Raw genomic sequence first — 18,376 nt, forward strand, 5'->3', positions numbered from 1 at the left:
GCACTTCGGTTCCTAATAGCTGTAGTAATGAAGCCAGGTAAGCGTTCGGGAGGAGCCCAAGCCACTTTTGCCTAGCGAGTATTTTGCAAGGGGGGCAGGAAAGCGCTGCGCCCTGCTCCTTGCTGCCCTCGCGTGTCTGAAAGGCGGCACTGCACGCGGGGGGGGGGAGGGGGAAATCACATGCGCATTGCGTTCCGGCGCGCTCACGGCTGCCCTCGCGTGTCGACAAGGCAGCACTGCAGCCGCCGGCGGCCACCGCTGCGTACGAAGACCGTTGCGGGCAGCCGGCGCACACGTGCGCGCTGCCGGTCGCCGCGTTGGCCGCTACTCTGCGCTCTCTCGGGGACGGGTAAGCGCAGGGGCCGCGCTCGTGCCCCCTGCCCGGTGCTCACGGACCGGGAGCGCTTTTCCCGAGAGGGCTTTTCCTTCTCGGTGCTTCCTGGGGGCGCGGGGACGGGCAGTGCTGTCTCGGAGCTGCTCCGCGGCGCTCTCTCCCCGGGGCAGCCCCAGCGCCTGCTCGCTGATCCCCGCCGCTCTCTCGGGCGCGGGCAGAGCAGCCTCGGGGCGCTCGCTGCTCGGCCTGAGCGCCGGGGTGGCGCGGCGGGCTGCGGTTAGCGCGCGGGAGCCGGCCGGCTGCAGCGCGGCGCTGCGACCACGCGAGGGTGGGGCCATTGCGGGTCTGGCCTGCCTCGCGCTGCGCTCCCCCGCCCCTCGCGCTCCCCCGCCCCTCGCGCTCCCCCCGCCCCTCTCGCGCTCCCCCCGCCCCTCTCGCGCTCCCCCGCCCCTCTCGCGCTCCCCCCGCCCCTCTCGCGCTCCCCCCGCCCCTCTCGCGCTCCCCCCGCCCCTCGCGCTCCCCCCGCCCCTCTCGCGCTCCCCCCGCCCCTCGCGCTCCCCCCGCCCCTCGCGCTCCCCCCGCCCCTCGCGCTCGGGCAAGATGGCGGCGAGCAGGGCGTGTGTTTTGGCTGGACGGCGGCGGGCGAGGGCAGAGGCGCGCTGGAGTCGAGCATGTGGGGGCCGCGGTGAGGCGAGGTGAGGCGAGCGTGTGCCTTCGGGTGGCCGCGGGTGTCGGGCTGTGTCCTGCCAGCCGGGGCCGTCGCTGCGTGGAGGCGGCGGGGCGGGGGGGGGGAGTCGGGCCGGGGGCCGCGCCGCGCCGGGTCTGCGCGGCGCCGGGTCTGCCGGAGCGCGGCTCTGACTCTCCCTTTTGCGTGTGTCGCCTGTAGGGCCCCGGTTCCTCCCCAGCGCGGGCCGGGGCGTGCGCTCGCCCCTGCGGACGCAGCCTGGAGGAGCGGGGGGGCAGGCGGGCCCCGGAGCGGGATTAGGGCACGGCGTCGGCGGGAGGACGGCTCCTGATGCAATAGGCGTGCCCGAGAGTGCTGGTAGGTCATGAAGGAGTTTAAAACCTCTGGACCAAATAGGGTTAAGGTCAACTTGAGTTAGATACGATTAGTGCAGCCCCAAGTTATTTACTTGAGAATTGTGGCTAGGCAAGCAAGAAGATGGGTAGAAGACAGATGCTCCTGGACACCCTGAGGCCTCCCCTGCCCCCAGGCACAGACTGTGGGTACCAGCCGACCTGGGCACCAACTGATTGGAACCCCCGCTGAGCCCTGCTCCCTCCTGTACAGCTGCCCTAAAGCCATGAGTTTCCCTGGTGCAGCATGTGTCGATGGGTCCTCCATTGCCTCTGACATCTCCCCAGGCGCTCGTACGCTGCGCAGGGGTCTGGATGTTTCCAGCAGCGGCACAGCAGCCTGATGCCTCCTCTCGTCTGGGATGCGGGGCCCTTGGTGAGTTCCCTGCTGCCTCCTCTGGCGTCCTCTGCGAGCTCATAAATCCCCCCTCCTCCTCCTCCTTCTCCTCCTCCTCCCCCTCCCCCCCCACCCTGTCTGGTGGGGTGGGAGACCCGTGGCTCCTCCTGCCAAGCTGACAGCCACGTGGGGCACCCCTATGCGCTCCCTACGCATCTGGGATGGCACCCCTGCCCTGAGGGCCCCGCAGAGTCCCACCCTTCCTGCAACCACCCCCCCAAAGCCATTAAACCACACAATATCAGGTAAAAATATCAGGTAAAAAAAAGGATTATTTTTTAAACTAATACTTGACTAATTTTGCTCCTTTCCCAGTATTCTGTAGAGAGTGGCTATTTTAAAAAGTTAACCAAGTCTGTGTAGTTTTAATTAGGTGTATTAAAAAGATAAAAGAAGGAAATATAGCTCACATTCAAGCACTCAAATATGTGAAAATAGCTGAAATTGCTCTTACTGCACTAAGCTCATTAAATTGACTTGCTGGAATGTTGCATATTAGAATGATCAGACCAGAGTGTTAACAGCTTTAATGCTTTTATCTGGTGCAGTTCGCCCACCTCCCCACCTGAGGGTTACCGAGCAGGCACAGTCGACTTCCTTTCCGAGGGCTGTGATGCCGGGCTTCGTGCTGGTGTGTGAACTGCTGCTGTCTGTGCTTAGTGCAAAAAAGAGTAACTAAGACAGACCTTTGTGGTGAGAACCCTTGATAAAGTTCTGTCGGGAACGCATCCCGCTGTCCTCGATAGAAAAGCCACCCTAGATCTCAAGTTTGATTCGGTAACTGATTAAATGGATTCTGGTTTAGATCACGAATATATCACATAGTCAAAATTGTGCAATATTCTCCATGAACAGTTAAAGTGATTATTTCATTTTAGACCTTGAATAAGGAGATTGAATGAGCTGGTAAACATTACTTGGTGTTAAGATGGTATGAAAATTTAATATCTTTATTCTTCAGTCTCGGTGCTGCAGGAGTCTCTCTCTCATCCTGGTAGATAATATTAATTGCTGTTTCTCTACCTATGGAGCATATGAGATTTGCCATGCAAGCTCAGAATGAATGCAGTTATCCAACAACCTTACACATTTAGAAAATACTTTCTGCAGCCAAGACATATAGCAATGTTATAGCGTATGTACAACCTAAAAAGACGGTTTCCAGAGATGTATATGTATACAAATTTCAGCCTTCTGGGTGTGTGACTATTCAGAGACTCCCAGCGAACTGTGTCCAGGTTAGCCTGTAGCCAAACAGGCAGACCCAGCACACTGTGCCTGTGGTGTGTTCAAGCCTAAAGAGACTTCAGGTGCACTGTCATCACCGGGTATCATGCTGACACGGTGTCCACAAGGGGTGGATCTTTTCTGGGCAATTCACAGCTGCTCTTAGACTACCAAATAGTCAGAATCCTATACGGAATTATTAATGGTTTTGCTACTGGAAAAAAAGAGAAAGACAGAGTACTTGATCTGCATATTCATAGCCTGAAAGAACAAAAAAGATATGGGATACAGAAAAAAGAAAGAGGATAATAATTTATTTAAACATAAAAACAACATTAAACTACTGCTTCATTGTTCTACTACCTTTGGCTCACAGAGCTTAAGTTCCTGGGGAAGCATGGTAAGGGGATGAAATAGGATTTTTTTTCAGTTTTTTTTTAGTAGCAGACTAGTGAAGGTGATATGATCAAGGTCCCTAATCTTTTTTTTTTTTTTCCTCTACCCAAGAAAACTCAGAAGGATACATCACTGCTTTGACAGAGATGGGGATAAAACAAAATCAAAAAAAAAAAAGAGCTCCTTTTTCAGGAGCAATTCCCACTTACTGTGATTTGAGCTCCTTTTTCAGGAGCAATTCCCACTTACTGTGATTTAAGCACCCACTCTGAAGTTCTGGGACTAAGTACATGGTCCATATGCTCTGACTACAAAAAACACTGTCCACAGAGAGCAAGGTCACTGTGATTACCTATGTAAAGTTTCCTTCAGGATGCCCGTTATCTGGAGAAACCCGTTGTTGCACATGATCTATCTTATATTTTCTCAACATATAATACAGCGATTTCTCAACATATAATACTTGAAGACCAATATAAATATTGTGTAGAATGATACTTTCTAAGTCATTAATTTTAAATCATAAATCAAAAATATTTTAAAAAGAGAGATTTGTTCTGCATTGTCAGAGAATAACTACTTCTAAAATAAACTAAAAAGGCTCTATAAATGAATAAATTTTGCAATTTTTTGCCTTCAATAGTGTTCAAAGGTTAAAAATGAATTAAAATTGTAAAATAAGTGCACTAGCTACTTATTTCATTTATTTTATCTTTCCCTTTCCTCCTTTGAATACTCTTTTCCTTATTTGTATTTTCCAGATATTGCTATATTCCAGTTGTACTTTCTCTTTTTCTAATATTCTCTTCGTAAGTATCCCCTTAAAGCACTTTAAAAAGTATCTGACGAATATCGCTGTTTCTCTGTATTATGTGAATGATGTTAATTATCTTTACTTTTTAATGGTTTAAAAATTCAACTTCCCTAACTAAGAGTATGTTTTTAAAAAAGTAGCGATTGCACAGGGGATGCTCCCATTTTCTATTTTTGCTTTTCTAGATTAACGTTCAAATATTTCCTGATAGAAATGTATGTTTTTGCAGGTGGAACATTCCTCTGATAGGTACATTTGGTATTGAAATGAGTTAGTCCCGTATAAATCCTGGCATAGGACTTTCTTCACTAGTTTTAGATGGATCTCTTCTTTCTCAAAGGTATGGCACTAGGTGAGAAAAAGGTGCCGTCAACCTGTAGTTATATTTATACCCGTCGAGGGGTGGGGATCTTTATGTAGAAAGGGGACACACAAAAGTGTAGCGAAGGGGCATATTTTTCTAAATGTGCCCAGGAAACCTATGAGATAGGTGACACAGAGAATTCAGAGGCCTTAAAACAGTGTCACCATTTGAAAAGCAAATTATAAGCTGCAGGAGTGTGTGCACTCCTGCAATGCTTAACATAACCACAGTCTTCACTTTGAAGTATGCCTGACTATTGGCTTACATCCCGTTTTCATGTAGCAATATCCAAGGTAACACAAATCTGGCTCCAACTGTAATGTACGTAGGAGACAGCGAGTATTAAGACACCAAAGAATTCAAAATGTTTGAATCTGGAAGGACGAAAGAACAGCGTACTCAGTGATCAGCCTTTCAGGTGAAGGAGACAACAGCTGTGGTTTTGGTCCCTGTTCCCTTGATTATTTCTGTATGCATGGGTTAGTGACTATCTCATCTAATTAAAAATAAACACTGTGATCGAGGATCAAAACTCACAGGTCCCTCTTTTCCTTGACAAAGCCGTAACTAAATGCTGTTGAATATGTGTGATATGTTATGTGCAGAGCCCTTTAAGATTCCATCTGATTTCTTTGATCTTGTTTTAGGGTGCTTTCAGTGTATTTCCAGTGAGCTATAGTTTGCTCAAATATGTATATGTATTTATGTATATGTTAACATATATATGTTTTAAATTCCTCTTCCCTTTGCATTACTCTACTGATTTTTTTTCTTATAACTGTCTCCCATGTCAAGAAGATTTAACAAAATGAAAAGTATGTCTTCATAGGATAAAGACACATTTTTGTTAGTTACCGTAATACAGACATGAAAGGAAAGATAAAAGAAAAGAGAAGTAGTTCTTCAGATAAAGTCCGTTAAGTATTCATAATGTGATGACATAGGTGATTGTGATATTATCTAGACAGAAGAGCTCTGCCGAAGGTAGCTTTCAGACAATTATATTGGTAAAAAGAAAAACTGGTAAAAGCTGATGAAGTCATTAAATTTTCAAAAGTTACAAATTATCCTGTAAAGCTTCAGTGACTGCAAATTAGCCTTTGCTATAGCCCTCTGCTAACAAGCTATAGATCATTTTATTATTCATGAATTTTAGTAATTTCAGGACACCACAGGTCATCTTATGCTCATTTATTTGCTAAACACCTTGTGCTGGTATGCCTATGCTGAAAAATTGCTACTATTTACTTCCCGTGAGACAAGCAAGCAACAAACTGGTGGATTTGGCCCCAGACATCCACTCTGCCAGGCAACATATACATCTTGCTGTCAGTGAAATAAATGAGCCCTTAAATTGGCTGCAAAGCTTTAAGAGCTGAAATTTGTATGTCTAGTTATCAAACAGAAAGTTCAGAACACCTGCCAATATGAAACATAATTATGACAAGCTGTTACATTTTACCTTTAACTTTTCAGCTTTAACACCACAACTTCATTATAAGAATCTCCTCCTCCCTGCCCCTCCTTTCTCCCTTCCCCCAGACTCAGCTCCCCTCCCAAAAAACGCTCACTGCATTCCATTGTAAATGCTGAGTTAACGCTAATACACTGGGTCATCTATCAGCAGACAAAAAAAAAAGTCAGACATATTAAAAATGCTAGGATTCCTCCTAAGAATAACCACAAATTTTCACAGATTACCAAAAATGGCTAACTGTGTGTAGATACCTGACCTTTATAACCGCCTTTGAAGGCTTTTCAGAGAAAGTCAAAAATCATGAAACAGACTTACAGATTCCTTGTTTTGTTTTTTACTTGAAAAAATCGATTCAATTACTTCTATCTTATTTCACTGACCGACTTCATTATCTTTCCTTTTGGGTCGCAGAGCCCTACGGCACAGGTTTTTGCCACAACAAATCCAACAATTGATAAGCTGTTTGCTGTTTATCCAAATGTTCATGGGAGGGCAAAAAAAGAAAAAAGCCACCAAAAATAAATGTTACTCTTCTTTAAACCCACTTTAAACTATGCCCTGTGTGCACTATAACTAAATATCTTCCCTTGTGTGCATGTATACCTCTGTGTTACAAACCACAAACAGCTATGTGAGAAGAACACTATTTAAAGGAAAGACTTTCTTCTTAGCTGTCAAGGAAGATAATATCTAGGCTAAAATTCATTTCAACATTTTTTATAGATATATATATATATATATGTATATATACACATATACACACAATATGTATATATCAATATGAAGAGCTTAAAAATTACAACCCTTGACCAATTGCACCCTTCTGGTCAATAAAGTAAATATGAGCAATATGAGAAACAAATCAAATGTATGAACTTTACCTCTTTTATTACTTTGACCATATTATTTCTTTTTTTATAGCACCTGCATACTGTATTTTCATTCAAGAAATTTGATTGCGGATAAAGTAGTCCCTACATGTCATAGCAAAAAAATGACACACTAGCCAAAGTTTAAGTCAATGTATTAGTCAAAACACACCTTCTTTTCTTCTTTTTCTGACCTTTTGCTACAGACATAGAAATCTCACATATATTTTGGGGTTAACAGGACTTCAGCAGGGCAATCTGTGTTTTAAGCAGGGTTTCTTGCTGGTTCAGATATATTGTTTGTTCAGTGTTGGGATCCTATGTATTCATACTGCGTTTTGTGTACTGATAATGAATTAAAACAGCAGAAAATCATATACGTATATTTTAAATGTGACATGTCTGATTTCATTTTAATGTGATTTGAAATATTTCACCCTGAATTTATAAAAAAAATCATTAGCACAGCTATACGCATTGTCTTTTCATGATTTTAATTTCTTATTCTTCAATTAAAAATATGCTAAAAGCAGATTTTGCTTAAATTCTGAGATAGTTTGGATAGACTTAGGACCAAATTGTGGCTGCTTTCTGTGTGCAAGCTTTGACTAGAAAGGTGACACAAACAAACATTTCTACCTGGTTTTCAAGGATATGTCAATAAGGTCTATTCACACCAGTGCACCATTTAGCACCACCTGCGTTCATGGAAATCCAGAAGTAGCACATGCCTCTGTTCACAGAAATCTCAGCCAGCTTTCTCTGATGCCTCGTACAACCATCACTGCAGCCACCACTGTCGAGCTAATTCAACTCTTCCAAAAATCAGCAACTGCTGATAAATTCTTGTCTTAATATAAAAGTTGTGTTTCAATTTTATCCATAATCATAATTTTGAGCATAACAAAAACAAGAGTAATATTCATATCAAACATAAAAAGCATGTGGTGTATGTGAATCCTTATGCCTTATCTCTGCTGCATTTACCTATTGGTAAATGATTCTGACTCTCACCTGAGTCAGAACCCAAATTCGGCATGTGCTGCTTATTCGGGTTGTACATAGATTTGCTGGGAATGGTGACAGAAAGGAGAGAAAACAAGGATTCGCCTGGTCCAGGTTAGATGTGTTTTGGCTGCCTCCTAGGCGGTGAACCCAGGTTTAGTCTCTGTCAAACACTGGAGTAAATGGGTCAAAGTGGTGTGTGCCAGACTTGGGAACCAATTTAAATTCCCAGATTATTTAGGTTAAGTGTAGTCAGACACATCAGAAGACAGCTGCTTTAGGACTTGTCTCACCTATCGTTCAACTACTCCGAGTTTCCAGTTCATGTGTGGTCGTCGACAGTTCAGATGTCTAAATTTGTTTTTATAAAACAAATCTGAATTTTTGTAATTTGAGAGATTTTACTGTTACCCTGTAATACAGTATGGGCATTGCTAGCTCCTGGCCGTAAGCTTCGCACTGAGTTTGCACAGCCTCGGGACTGAGGCTGGTCAGGCTTGGCCCGAGTTTTGTCTGAACTCGTCTCGCCTGCAGCTCTGCTTCCCTCGGCTTAGCTGGGGCAGCAGTTTTTCTGACTGCCCGGATGGCGATGGCTATTTTATTTTACTTGTGTTTATCTTTGTACGGTAGAACCATAGGTTGATAAACAAACAGGACAACAAAAAATGCACATTTAACTTATGTAAAAGGCCCCAAACACCAGAAGTTCATATCCAACACAGAGCTGCAGACCAATGAAGAAAGAATGATGTAAAAGCATACTAGAAAACATATAAAAATAGCCACAGATGAATCCTAGAGTGAGTAGGAGGAAACCATCACCATGAACATCATATTCCTCCCGGCGAAGGAGCCCAGATGCTGACAGCTCGCTCTAACACCCACCGTCATCCCGCCATAAATGAACCACAGACCTAGGACCTACGGAGCAGCGGAAGGGTGAACATAATACTGGGAAAAGAGGTAGAAACTCTGAAGTGTAACAATTTTAACAGTATTATTATTATTATTATTATTATTGAGGCTTTTTTGGTGTATAGAACCCTTCTTCTCATGTAACAATTTCTTCTGGACGAATAATGATCCTGCATTTAGACCGTTAAGATTCCCACTATATTAACACTAAATTCTTGGCTTTATATGTAAGGTATGTTTCCTCTTTGCCCATAAACAAGATTTTGAGCATAACACTATTATTTATTTTGATCCTAGTAATATTATATGTTAACATATAGGCAAAATATCATAATTAACAAATAAAAAAGTGTAAGTGGTTGAGAATATAGGCAGGATACATTTATATTCTCTTTTAGGCATGTGATCCCTGTCTTTAAACCTAATGTCAATCCAATGTGTTTTGGCTATTTCATATCTGTCATGAAAATCTATAGAGTTTAATGAGGCTCTGAGATTCTCTGGATGAATAAAAAAAAAGAAACATACAGAAATTACAGTAAAAAAATCAAAGAAATCTGAGAAAAGGAATAAATGGGCATGTTATTGATTCTGTAAAAACAAATTGTAAGTGTTTTTTCCTCCCTTGAGTACTGCATTGACAGAGAAGAACAGAGCAATAGAAAAGTATAAAATAAGCCCTGTAGGTATCTTTAAGAGTCTACCTTTCTGGTTGAAGAGCAAAAGCTATAACTGGTCGTTTCCTGTTCTTCTGAATTTGGCAAGTGTTATTTTCGGTTTCTGGGTTTTGTTTTGCTTTGTTTTTCCCACAGGGTTGTTTTTTACCTGGGAGGTTTTAGTAAAACTTTTCTCCTTGGGCTTTGGGTTCAACAATCTAATGTAAGCTGCCTGGGCTAAGTTTTATCCTATGCAACACTTGTAAGTTTGCACTAAATTTACAGAATTAAATCCATTAGACTCAGTTCTAAAATAGAAATTATTTTTAAATTGTCTTCATTACTCTTTGAAAGTTGTGAATTTGCACATGATTTTTTTGTGTTGCTGTTAAAATGAATTTTACCTTAATAACTTTCATTTAAAATACTTCTAATTGAATGATTTTAATCCAGGGAATCTGACTAAACTTTGGAAGGAATTTTCTGTGTTGATCACTTAGAGATAAGCAAGATAGCACTTGTGAATCAATGAGAGCAACGATGACCTCCAATATTAGTGCTTACTTGCGTTTGCCATCTAATACGGTTTTAAATCAGTTTCTGAACTTACTGAACAGAATACATTCAATTTGTAAATGCTGGTGAATGTTCAAGTGAAAAATCTCAGTAGATAGTGGGAAAGCAGAAAAAAGATTTACGATTACTATGAAAGAGCTTAAGTACTGAGTCATAAACATAGAATCTTTTTTATTCAGAGTTGTTGTATGAAGACAACTTTTATCGAATGTCAATATGTCTTTAACAGACCAGCTCATCCTGCAGTATAATGGTTTATCATTACTACTGAATGCCCCGAAATACAAACAGATAACTAAAATTCTCAGGCCTCATTTTCAGGTACCTGAGGGTACTTTACACTGTTCTATGAATAGAAGTGTACTGAAGCTTAGTAATATAAATGAAAAAATAATTTCTTATTTTTTTCTTTGCTTCAGTAATAGAACAGAATAAGACACCAGTGGAGTTCTCTATGAATATTAATGTTCAGGTTAGAAGCATAATCCTGAGATATATCTGTACAAGACACACAGTACCAGACTCTTCTTAAAGTCAAAGCTTTCATTTATTATTAAAATTTCAGCAAATATTATTTGGGATGCTAAATGAGATTATAAAAAAAAATTGAAGATCCATGATCCTTATCCCATTGACTTCCATAGATTTGTCATGTCCCCACTCTCTTTCTCTCTCGTTTTTCTCTTTCTCTCTCTTTTCCCTTCCCCTTCCCCTTCCCCTTCCCCCTCCTCTTCCGCTTCCCCTTCTCTTTCCCCTTTCCCTTTCCATGCCTCTTCTCCATGCAATTCTTAACTGTTAGGTAGTAGGCAAAAAACTCTTGAAAGAATTGGGTTTAAGAAGTCCAATTGTGTAGTAAGATGGAATTGTGGAGGAAATGATGCCTTGTAAGTCAATAGACTAATACTGTAAAAAGCTATCAATCAGCCAAGCTTTATTTCTTTATTTCTACTGAGAGAAAAATATTTAAGATACTACTAAGAGTAATCCCAGTGAGATAAGCTCTATATACTAATTTATAAAGCATAATAAAATATTCTTTAATGAAGATTTTAGTGAATTTTTATACATACACACATGCACACACACAGAGATCTATTTTTGCATTCACAAACATATATATTCATATGGACACCAAAGAGTTTGTAGAAGCCAGTTACTCAAATAAAATTACAAATGTATTTTTAGCTAACATAAAATTCTGGTTCAGAACACTGTTTTGACAAAAACCAGCTCACCTCTAAGCTTCTTAATTGTCCCACTGATTTTATGTGACTAATATTTATTTCTCTTAATTCAGTTTTAAGCAATGCAGAATGTCTACAGCTGAACCAAACTAAGCTCTCCTCACAGTAAATGGAGAGACGTAGGCAATGAATAGGTAATGTTAATGTTAAATGTTTAAGATAATAATAACTGTGTTCTACGAGTTTCTCTCCAGTGATGATAAGCAGTGATCTGAGTGACTAATTCAGCTGTAAGCTTGGTAAGATAAATATTACCTCTCAACTCCCCTCTTACAGAAAAAGTCATATATATGAATAATTCACTGAATCAAAATACTAAACATGTTGTCTGGATTTATTACTAAAGAGGCTGTGTATTTGTCTTCTGATGACACAAGCAGTCTTGCTAACAAGGCTGACTTCGGCATCGTACCACAACTATGTGCATCACCACGCACTGAGGCAGTCAGTGGCAGGTCACTCTGGGCTCTACCAGAACGAACAACACTTGTTAAAGAGCCAGTCCTGGAGACCAGGGGCAAAAGTTGCTTGTAGCTGCCATCATTTAAGGACACCGCAGCTGGACAGGCAGACAAAGCGGTGCTGGTAGGAGAGTGTAAATACAAGATATGTTCTGAGTCTTTCTGGTTGAAGACATTCTCTAAAAACTCTTCTACACATGCTGTGATCTAACACCCTCCCATCAGATATTTATAAACATCCCTGTGGCCCTTTGCTGGAATCGCTCCAGTAGCTCCATGTCTCTCTCGTACTGGGGAGCAAGGAGCCGGACCCAGCCTGACTCCAGGTGTGGCCTCAGCAGTGCTGAGCAGAGGGGAGGGATCCCCTCCTGCAACCCGCTTGCAACACTCTTCCTAGTGCAGCTGTTAAGCTCAGGCTGGAGCTGGAGCTAATGCAGCTCAGGACGATATCAGCCACCTCTGCCACGAGGGCTGTTGTTGACTTGTGTCCAACTTGTTGTCTGCCAGGACCTCGAGGTCCTTCTCTGCAAAACTGCTCTCCAGCCCATCAGTCCCCAGTTTGTCCTGGTGCATGGAGTTACTCTGCCCCACCACCACCCAGGTGCAGGCCTTTACATTTCCTTTTATTGAACTTCGTGAGGTCACTCTCTGCCCATTTCTCCAGTCTGTCAAGGTCCCTCTGAATGGCAGTACAACCATCTGATGTATCTGCTGCTCTTCTCAGCTTTGTATCATCTGCAAACTTGCTGGTGATGCACTGTGTCCCATCATCCACTTTTCTGACCTGTACTTCATCAAGACCATGAGGATATTATGGGAGACAGTGCCAAAAGCCTTCCTGAAGCCAAGGGAGACAACATGCCCTGCTCTCCTCTCATCCACCAAGCCGGTCATGTCATCACAGAAGGGGATCAGGCTGATCAAGCACTATTTCCCCTTTGTAAATCTGTGCTGACTGCTCCCAGTCACTTTCCTGTCCTTCACATGGCTGGAAATAATACCCAGGATTAATTACTCCATCACCTTTGCAGGAATTTAAGGTGAGGTTGGCTGGCTTGCAGTTGCCCATATCCTCCTTCTTGCCCTTCTTAAGATAGTTGGGGTGACCCTGCAGGACAACATAAAAGATCATTTTGAAGCAACTTTGTTTAAACTGTCAGGATGCTCTATGGGAAATAAGTTTATATTAGTCAGTAAGTTCAGCAGAGTCAGCCCATTTGCCGTCTCTAGTTCCACCACAACCTTAGAGTAAGGCTATGGGCTGGGTCCCATTTAAACTTTAGGTGCCTGTGTGTAGACATCTACACCTATCACAGTCACACTGTATTCCTTTCATAGAAAGAAATCGTTACTTCTAGATTCATTTGATGTATTTCATATGTTTTTTGGACAGAACAAGGTGAGTTACACTGTTTTACACAGTGTTTTTTCCAATGCCTGTTCAGTAAGCAAAGGTTAACTGGCTCAGCTGCAGACAGCTACATTGTAAAACACAAATTTAGTTAGATGACTCTAGCGCTTCAGCACTGCAGGTAAATGTAATTTTCACAGTAGCAGGAGAGGGCTGTCAGTGGTGTAATTTCTGAAAGTCCTGGTCGCAGCTGGCAGAGGCTGCTTTTCTGGTGTGATGATCCGATTATAAGATCAGGGCAGAGCAAACAACCGATGATTGTTCTGATGCAAGAAAAAGACACAGTCTTTAGAGGTAATTAAATGGCCCCTTACGCTTTGGTGAAATAAATACATAAAATAAATTGAAATAAATCCTTACTGGAAGCAATGATTAACCAGAAGTGAACAATAATTTCTTTAGAGACCTGTAGGCTTTAACTTTCAGTGGACTAATAGCATCACAGGGGCCAAAATAGATGGCATTTTTATTTGATTTTAGTGATGACTTATTCCTTATGCAAGTAATTTTCTGTGAAGATAAGAGTTTACGAGAGAGAAATCCTGAAATGTAAGTAGCTTATATAAACATCTCTCCAAGGAAATCTGTATTTTAAATTGCATTTACTATTAAAGACATCATATCTTTAATTGAACTGAAAGAAAAATGTTTTCCACCATATTGTTCACAGATTTTGTAGGCTCTTAAAGTTCCATGATGGTGATATTTCTGATGTAATAGTTCTCCACCTTTAATCTTCATGATTTCATGAGATTCATCTATTTTATTCTCCCAACAACTTTTTATAATGAGAACACATTTTTTCTATACATTTTTAAGAGCTGTTATATGAATCAACATATGCAGTTATTAACGTGTACCTATATAGCAAAGTATATGTGTTAGAATACAAACGATTTTTTTTTTTCCAGAGATATTCATCATTGGTACCGTGTATCAACCAAAACCAATAGAATTATATGCTGCTTTCAGAATTAAGCAGCATGACTCCTACTGCACTTAAAATTTGAGCTCTTGCTAGTTCCTGGGGGATTCATGCATTCATGGTTAAATTTTGCTTCTCTGACACAGGAGGAAAGCTCATTTCTGCTACTTTTGCTTTACGTTAACAGAGCATGAAATAAACAAAAATTTATCATGATTCGTAGCATTAATTAACTAGACGTACTGATGTACCACAGATTTCATTTACATCAGTCCCACCACAACAAAAAGATGTTTTGTCAGAACCATTCTTATCTTTCCCTTCCCAAATAATGTGTAACCAGGGAATAAAGTAAGAAATGGTATTTCATTTTGTACTACATAAAAATCATTTACTAATATAATGGGACCTACTGACAAGAATGAACTGTATGGACCAAGACACATGCAAATATCCTTCTAGCATTTAATCCAACATAATACAGATTTGTTTGTGTTTATTTATACATATATTTATTAATTCATGCTAGCAATCACAGAGAACTTCATGATTCAAAAAGCCTTAATTCCTCCCAAATTATCAAACATAACTTGTTCTGTCTTTTTTTTTCCCCACTGAATTCCCTTCCCCCCCCAACAACAAACAAAAACCCTTTCTTCCTAATAATTGGAGTGAATAATTGAGTTAAAAGGCTATTTCTGTACTAGATACTGCTATCAAAACTCTGTTCTTATACGGTGATACTATGCAGAACTACATAAGTTGTGGACCCCATCGCTGTGTTTTGAACAGCTTTGCTCTAAGAAATTTTCAGCCTTTTGTTCATCTATTAAATGTAAGGAACACGATGTACTCCTTCAGAGGTATTTATTGAAAATATTTTTCATTAGATCATGGTCAGTGTTGATCTCCGCAGGAGAATGTGTTGGTGGGGGGGATTGAAGGAGTTTCTTATTTTTCTGTTGTTGCATTAGATAAGCTTCTGAGCTGCCCAGTGTTGGAATCTGAGAGGTTTCAGGTAGCATTTTTCAGGGTTTCTTTTTTCTTTTGTAATTTATAGATTAGAGCTTTTCAGATTAATTTTACAGTGATTGTAATAACAATTAACTGCGGTGCTTATGCCTATTAGAGTTGAGACTGTGGCCTATGAAGATTAAATTCACTTGTCACTGAACTGTAAATATTTCTTGTATGAAACACAGTGATATTCTGCTAGTCTTTGTATCCAGGAGAATAAGACTGTTAACAAGGAAGAACCCTATGCCAGTCACTAAGAACCACATAACCTATGGAAATCTCTTAAGAGAAAAAACAAAATCTGACCAAATTAGCTGCCTAATTTCAGCACTGAAATGTCTAATAAGTAGTCTGTGGTCATCAGCTGTGAAATACAGACTACGAAAATCAGGTAGCATGGTTCCAAGCACTGTTCATGCAATTTTATATTAAACAGTACTGGATAAAATAGGAATAATCTAGCAATAAGGTCAGAAATTCTCAGGAAAGCCCTTGTTCAGATAAATGCCTGATCTCTCTTACCTTCTCTTATGGTCTTGGCTATACAGTGGTGCATTTTTGTGCATTTTCAATGGGAAAACTGAACAATGTTTTCACCCTTGTGCTTAGGGTACTCTCCCAAATTTGAGGAACTTGGGTGAATATCCTCAGCAACCTGGTGAAAGTCTAGATTTCCAATGCCTTGGGACAGTGCTGGAACTGTTAGATTATTATAAAATGATTGTTGGCCCTATTAACTACAGAATAAACATTGAAAATGTTAATCAAAATCTGATCACATGCAACTTCTCAGATACTTCTGAAGATGAGAGATTTTGAAAATTCTTCAGTCGTATCTGGACAGTAATGAATTTTAAGAAGGAGATGGACGACTTTCTGCTCTTTCTACTCAAAAAGTATGTCTTTAATCATGTACATTTCAACTTATAGGTTAGTTACTTGATTATCACAAAAGGACATAGAGTATTTGAGGTATAGATCATAATGAAAGATCATTTTTCTGGCTTGCTATTTGAGATTTTGGGAAATTTCAGCATATGGCTTCCCAGGTAGGTGGAATATAGTTAAACAATTTCTGGTGAAATGTTGCACTAAAAAATAATGGATCAATTGCTTCTGTTAGAAGAATCAAACTGAAAGCTGTCGTGAAGAATTTGCACACCTAAAACTGTATTGATTTCTCTACACACCATTACTTTGTTTACTGGATATGGCTTTTCTATCACAACAACAGTTTGCTTACTTTCTTTAAAAAGCATCTCTACAGCTTTGGCTTCAGATAAGCCTCTAAGCAACTTAGCAGCAATTATCATTTAGACTGCTATGCTTAAATAGGAATTGAAAGAAACTCAGAAGCAGCCTCTTGAACGGCCTGTTCTTTCTCTGCCCTTTTGTGAAGATCGCTTTGCATTGAAAGCCGCAGGACCCGACCGTTCAAAGACAGCCCTAGCAGTACTCTGCTGTCTCACATTCTTTCTACTGACTGGCATTTGCTTGGTGAGGAGTACAGGACTCCTGCGTGTGCGACACACACAAGTACCCTCTGAACAGAGGCTTGGGTGCTGGAAGTACTGGTGGGCCTCTGCTGAGCTTTCTACATGGCTAAGGAGGGGCACCAGAGAGGAGAAGGTCTTCCAGTCAGTCCTTACTTCCACACGGCTGGGGCTGTAAAAAGCAGAGCCAAAACACACAGGAATGGCCAGAGGCTGCTACTCCAGACTCCAGAAAGCGAATCCCCATCTGGCCAGAACGCAGTCCCCCCCCACAGACAAATATGCTCTGGAATCACTCGCCCACCTCACGGTGTTCAAGGTCAGCTCCAGACGCACAGCCCTCTCCAGCTCCCCCCCATACAGACACAGCTCAAGCACACTGCCAGCACAGCTGGGCCACGCACACAACAGCCCTGCTTTGGCCAGTGGCTTGTCAAGAGGCCCTCCACCCCAAGGAAGCACCTCGTGGATTTCTGTTCAATAGGCAATGTTTTATTTCAGTCAGCTGATTGCACTGGCTCCGTGGTAACACTCTGTGGACTGCCTGCTCTTGCCTTGCCTGTCTTGCCTTCCCGCTGCTCACTTTCTGCACTCAAAGATGTTTTTGGAGGACCTCCTAGTTGCTCCGAAGATTCCTGAGCTCCACCCAGTTGTCTCTGAGGACTTGAGCTGCTGCCTGCTGCACACTGGGATGCTCGTCTCCGTGGAACAAGTGGAGAGCTGAAAATGACACAGGCAGATTCCTAAATGACTGCCAAAGCCCAGGACCGAACGGTCGTGCCGTCCCTGACTCTCTGAGCGAGCACCACTCGAGAAAGCTGGGCAGCTTTCCCTGGGCTCAGACCTGGGAGAGGGAGGGAAGGGTGGGAGATGAGTGGTCTGCTTTGCACACTGTCACTGCAAACCCTTGGCCTTCTGCACATAGTCAGCGAGAGAAGCTCTCTCCTGGCACCAAAGCTTCCTCCATCAGGAGTCTTCCATCTCCCTCTAAGTGGCCAGGAGGCTTCTTCTACTTCAGCCATTTGGCCGAATGTGTGCAAAAGCTTAGTTTCTCAAGAGCCTGACTTTTCCCAGCGGTTACCCAAAAGACATTCAGAGTTTATCAGGAGCTTCTCTCTCTGGGGATGCAAGAGCACGGAGGCCATGTGCAGCTGACATAAAGTCATACCCAGGATGAGTATTGGGGCACGACACCAGAGAGAAGGGGCAGCGTTGGGCAGTGGAAGGTGGTGACATCTTTCCATGGAATGCAGGAAGGGCAACTGTAACCTACCTGTGCTCAGAAAACTCGTACTGTGCTCTCTCAGCCACTGGCTGTCTGCGTTTTCCAGGATAACACCTAGTCGCACAATGCAAATAAGTAAACATCAAGGCACTTCCTGTGGTAGCCCTAATTCCCAATCTAGTCGCTTCCTGGTCTTGGACAATGGATGATAGGCTTTGGGGAGCAGGGGAAAGCTAGAAATACCAAACCAGAAGGGTCCCTCCCGCTTTAAAGTTCCTGGGCAGAAGCAGGAGGCAGAGCTGAGCAACTGTGTGCGCCAGGGGCCAAGCCTAATGTGGAGCACTAATTCCACTGTGCCTTTGCTAGAGACTTCAGCCCCTTTACAGCCTGTAACTAATTCCTCCTGCTGCCACCCTCCTAAGGCAGGTGACTGTCCCTGGTGCCACTGCAGAGAAAGTGGAGATTGTCCTTTGCTGTCTCTTGCAGGGAGCAG

At 42.3% G+C, this 18,376-nt stretch overlaps 2 long non-coding RNA genes across 5 annotated transcripts; one reads left to right on the top strand and one right to left on the bottom strand.

Annotated features, from left to right (window-relative positions):
• Nucleotides 1-238: 238 nt before the first annotated feature.
• LOC135326474 (uncharacterized) lies at nt 239-7,829 on the top strand. 4 transcript variants are annotated; one of them, XR_010386855.1, is made up of 3 exons: nt 239-349; nt 1,221-1,787; nt 2,357-2,699. It is a non-coding gene; the product is annotated as an uncharacterized LOC135326474 (long non-coding RNA). The 4 variants fall into 4 exon arrangements; XR_010386854.1 differs by lacking the exon at nt 239-349 and adding an exon at nt 956-1,029; XR_010386856.1 differs by lacking the exons at nt 239-349; nt 2,357-2,699 and adding an exon at nt 4,892-7,829 and having other exon boundaries at nt 1,126-1,787.
• A 9,299-nt stretch (nt 7,830-17,128) lies between these two features.
• Nucleotides 17,129-18,279, bottom strand: LOC135326453 (uncharacterized). Its single transcript, XR_010386843.1, has 2 exons — nt 17,932-18,279; nt 17,129-17,378 (listed from the first exon to the last, which is right to left on the bottom strand). It is a non-coding gene; the product is annotated as an uncharacterized LOC135326453 (long non-coding RNA).
• Nucleotides 18,280-18,376: the final 97 nt, after the last annotated feature.

Source organism: Dromaius novaehollandiae, unplaced genomic scaffold (assembly GCF_036370855.1).
Source record: "Dromaius novaehollandiae isolate bDroNov1 unplaced genomic scaffold, bDroNov1.hap1 HAP1_SCAFFOLD_64, whole genome shotgun sequence".
Classification (NCBI taxonomy): Eukaryota; Metazoa; Chordata; class Aves; order Casuariiformes; family Dromaiidae; genus Dromaius; species Dromaius novaehollandiae.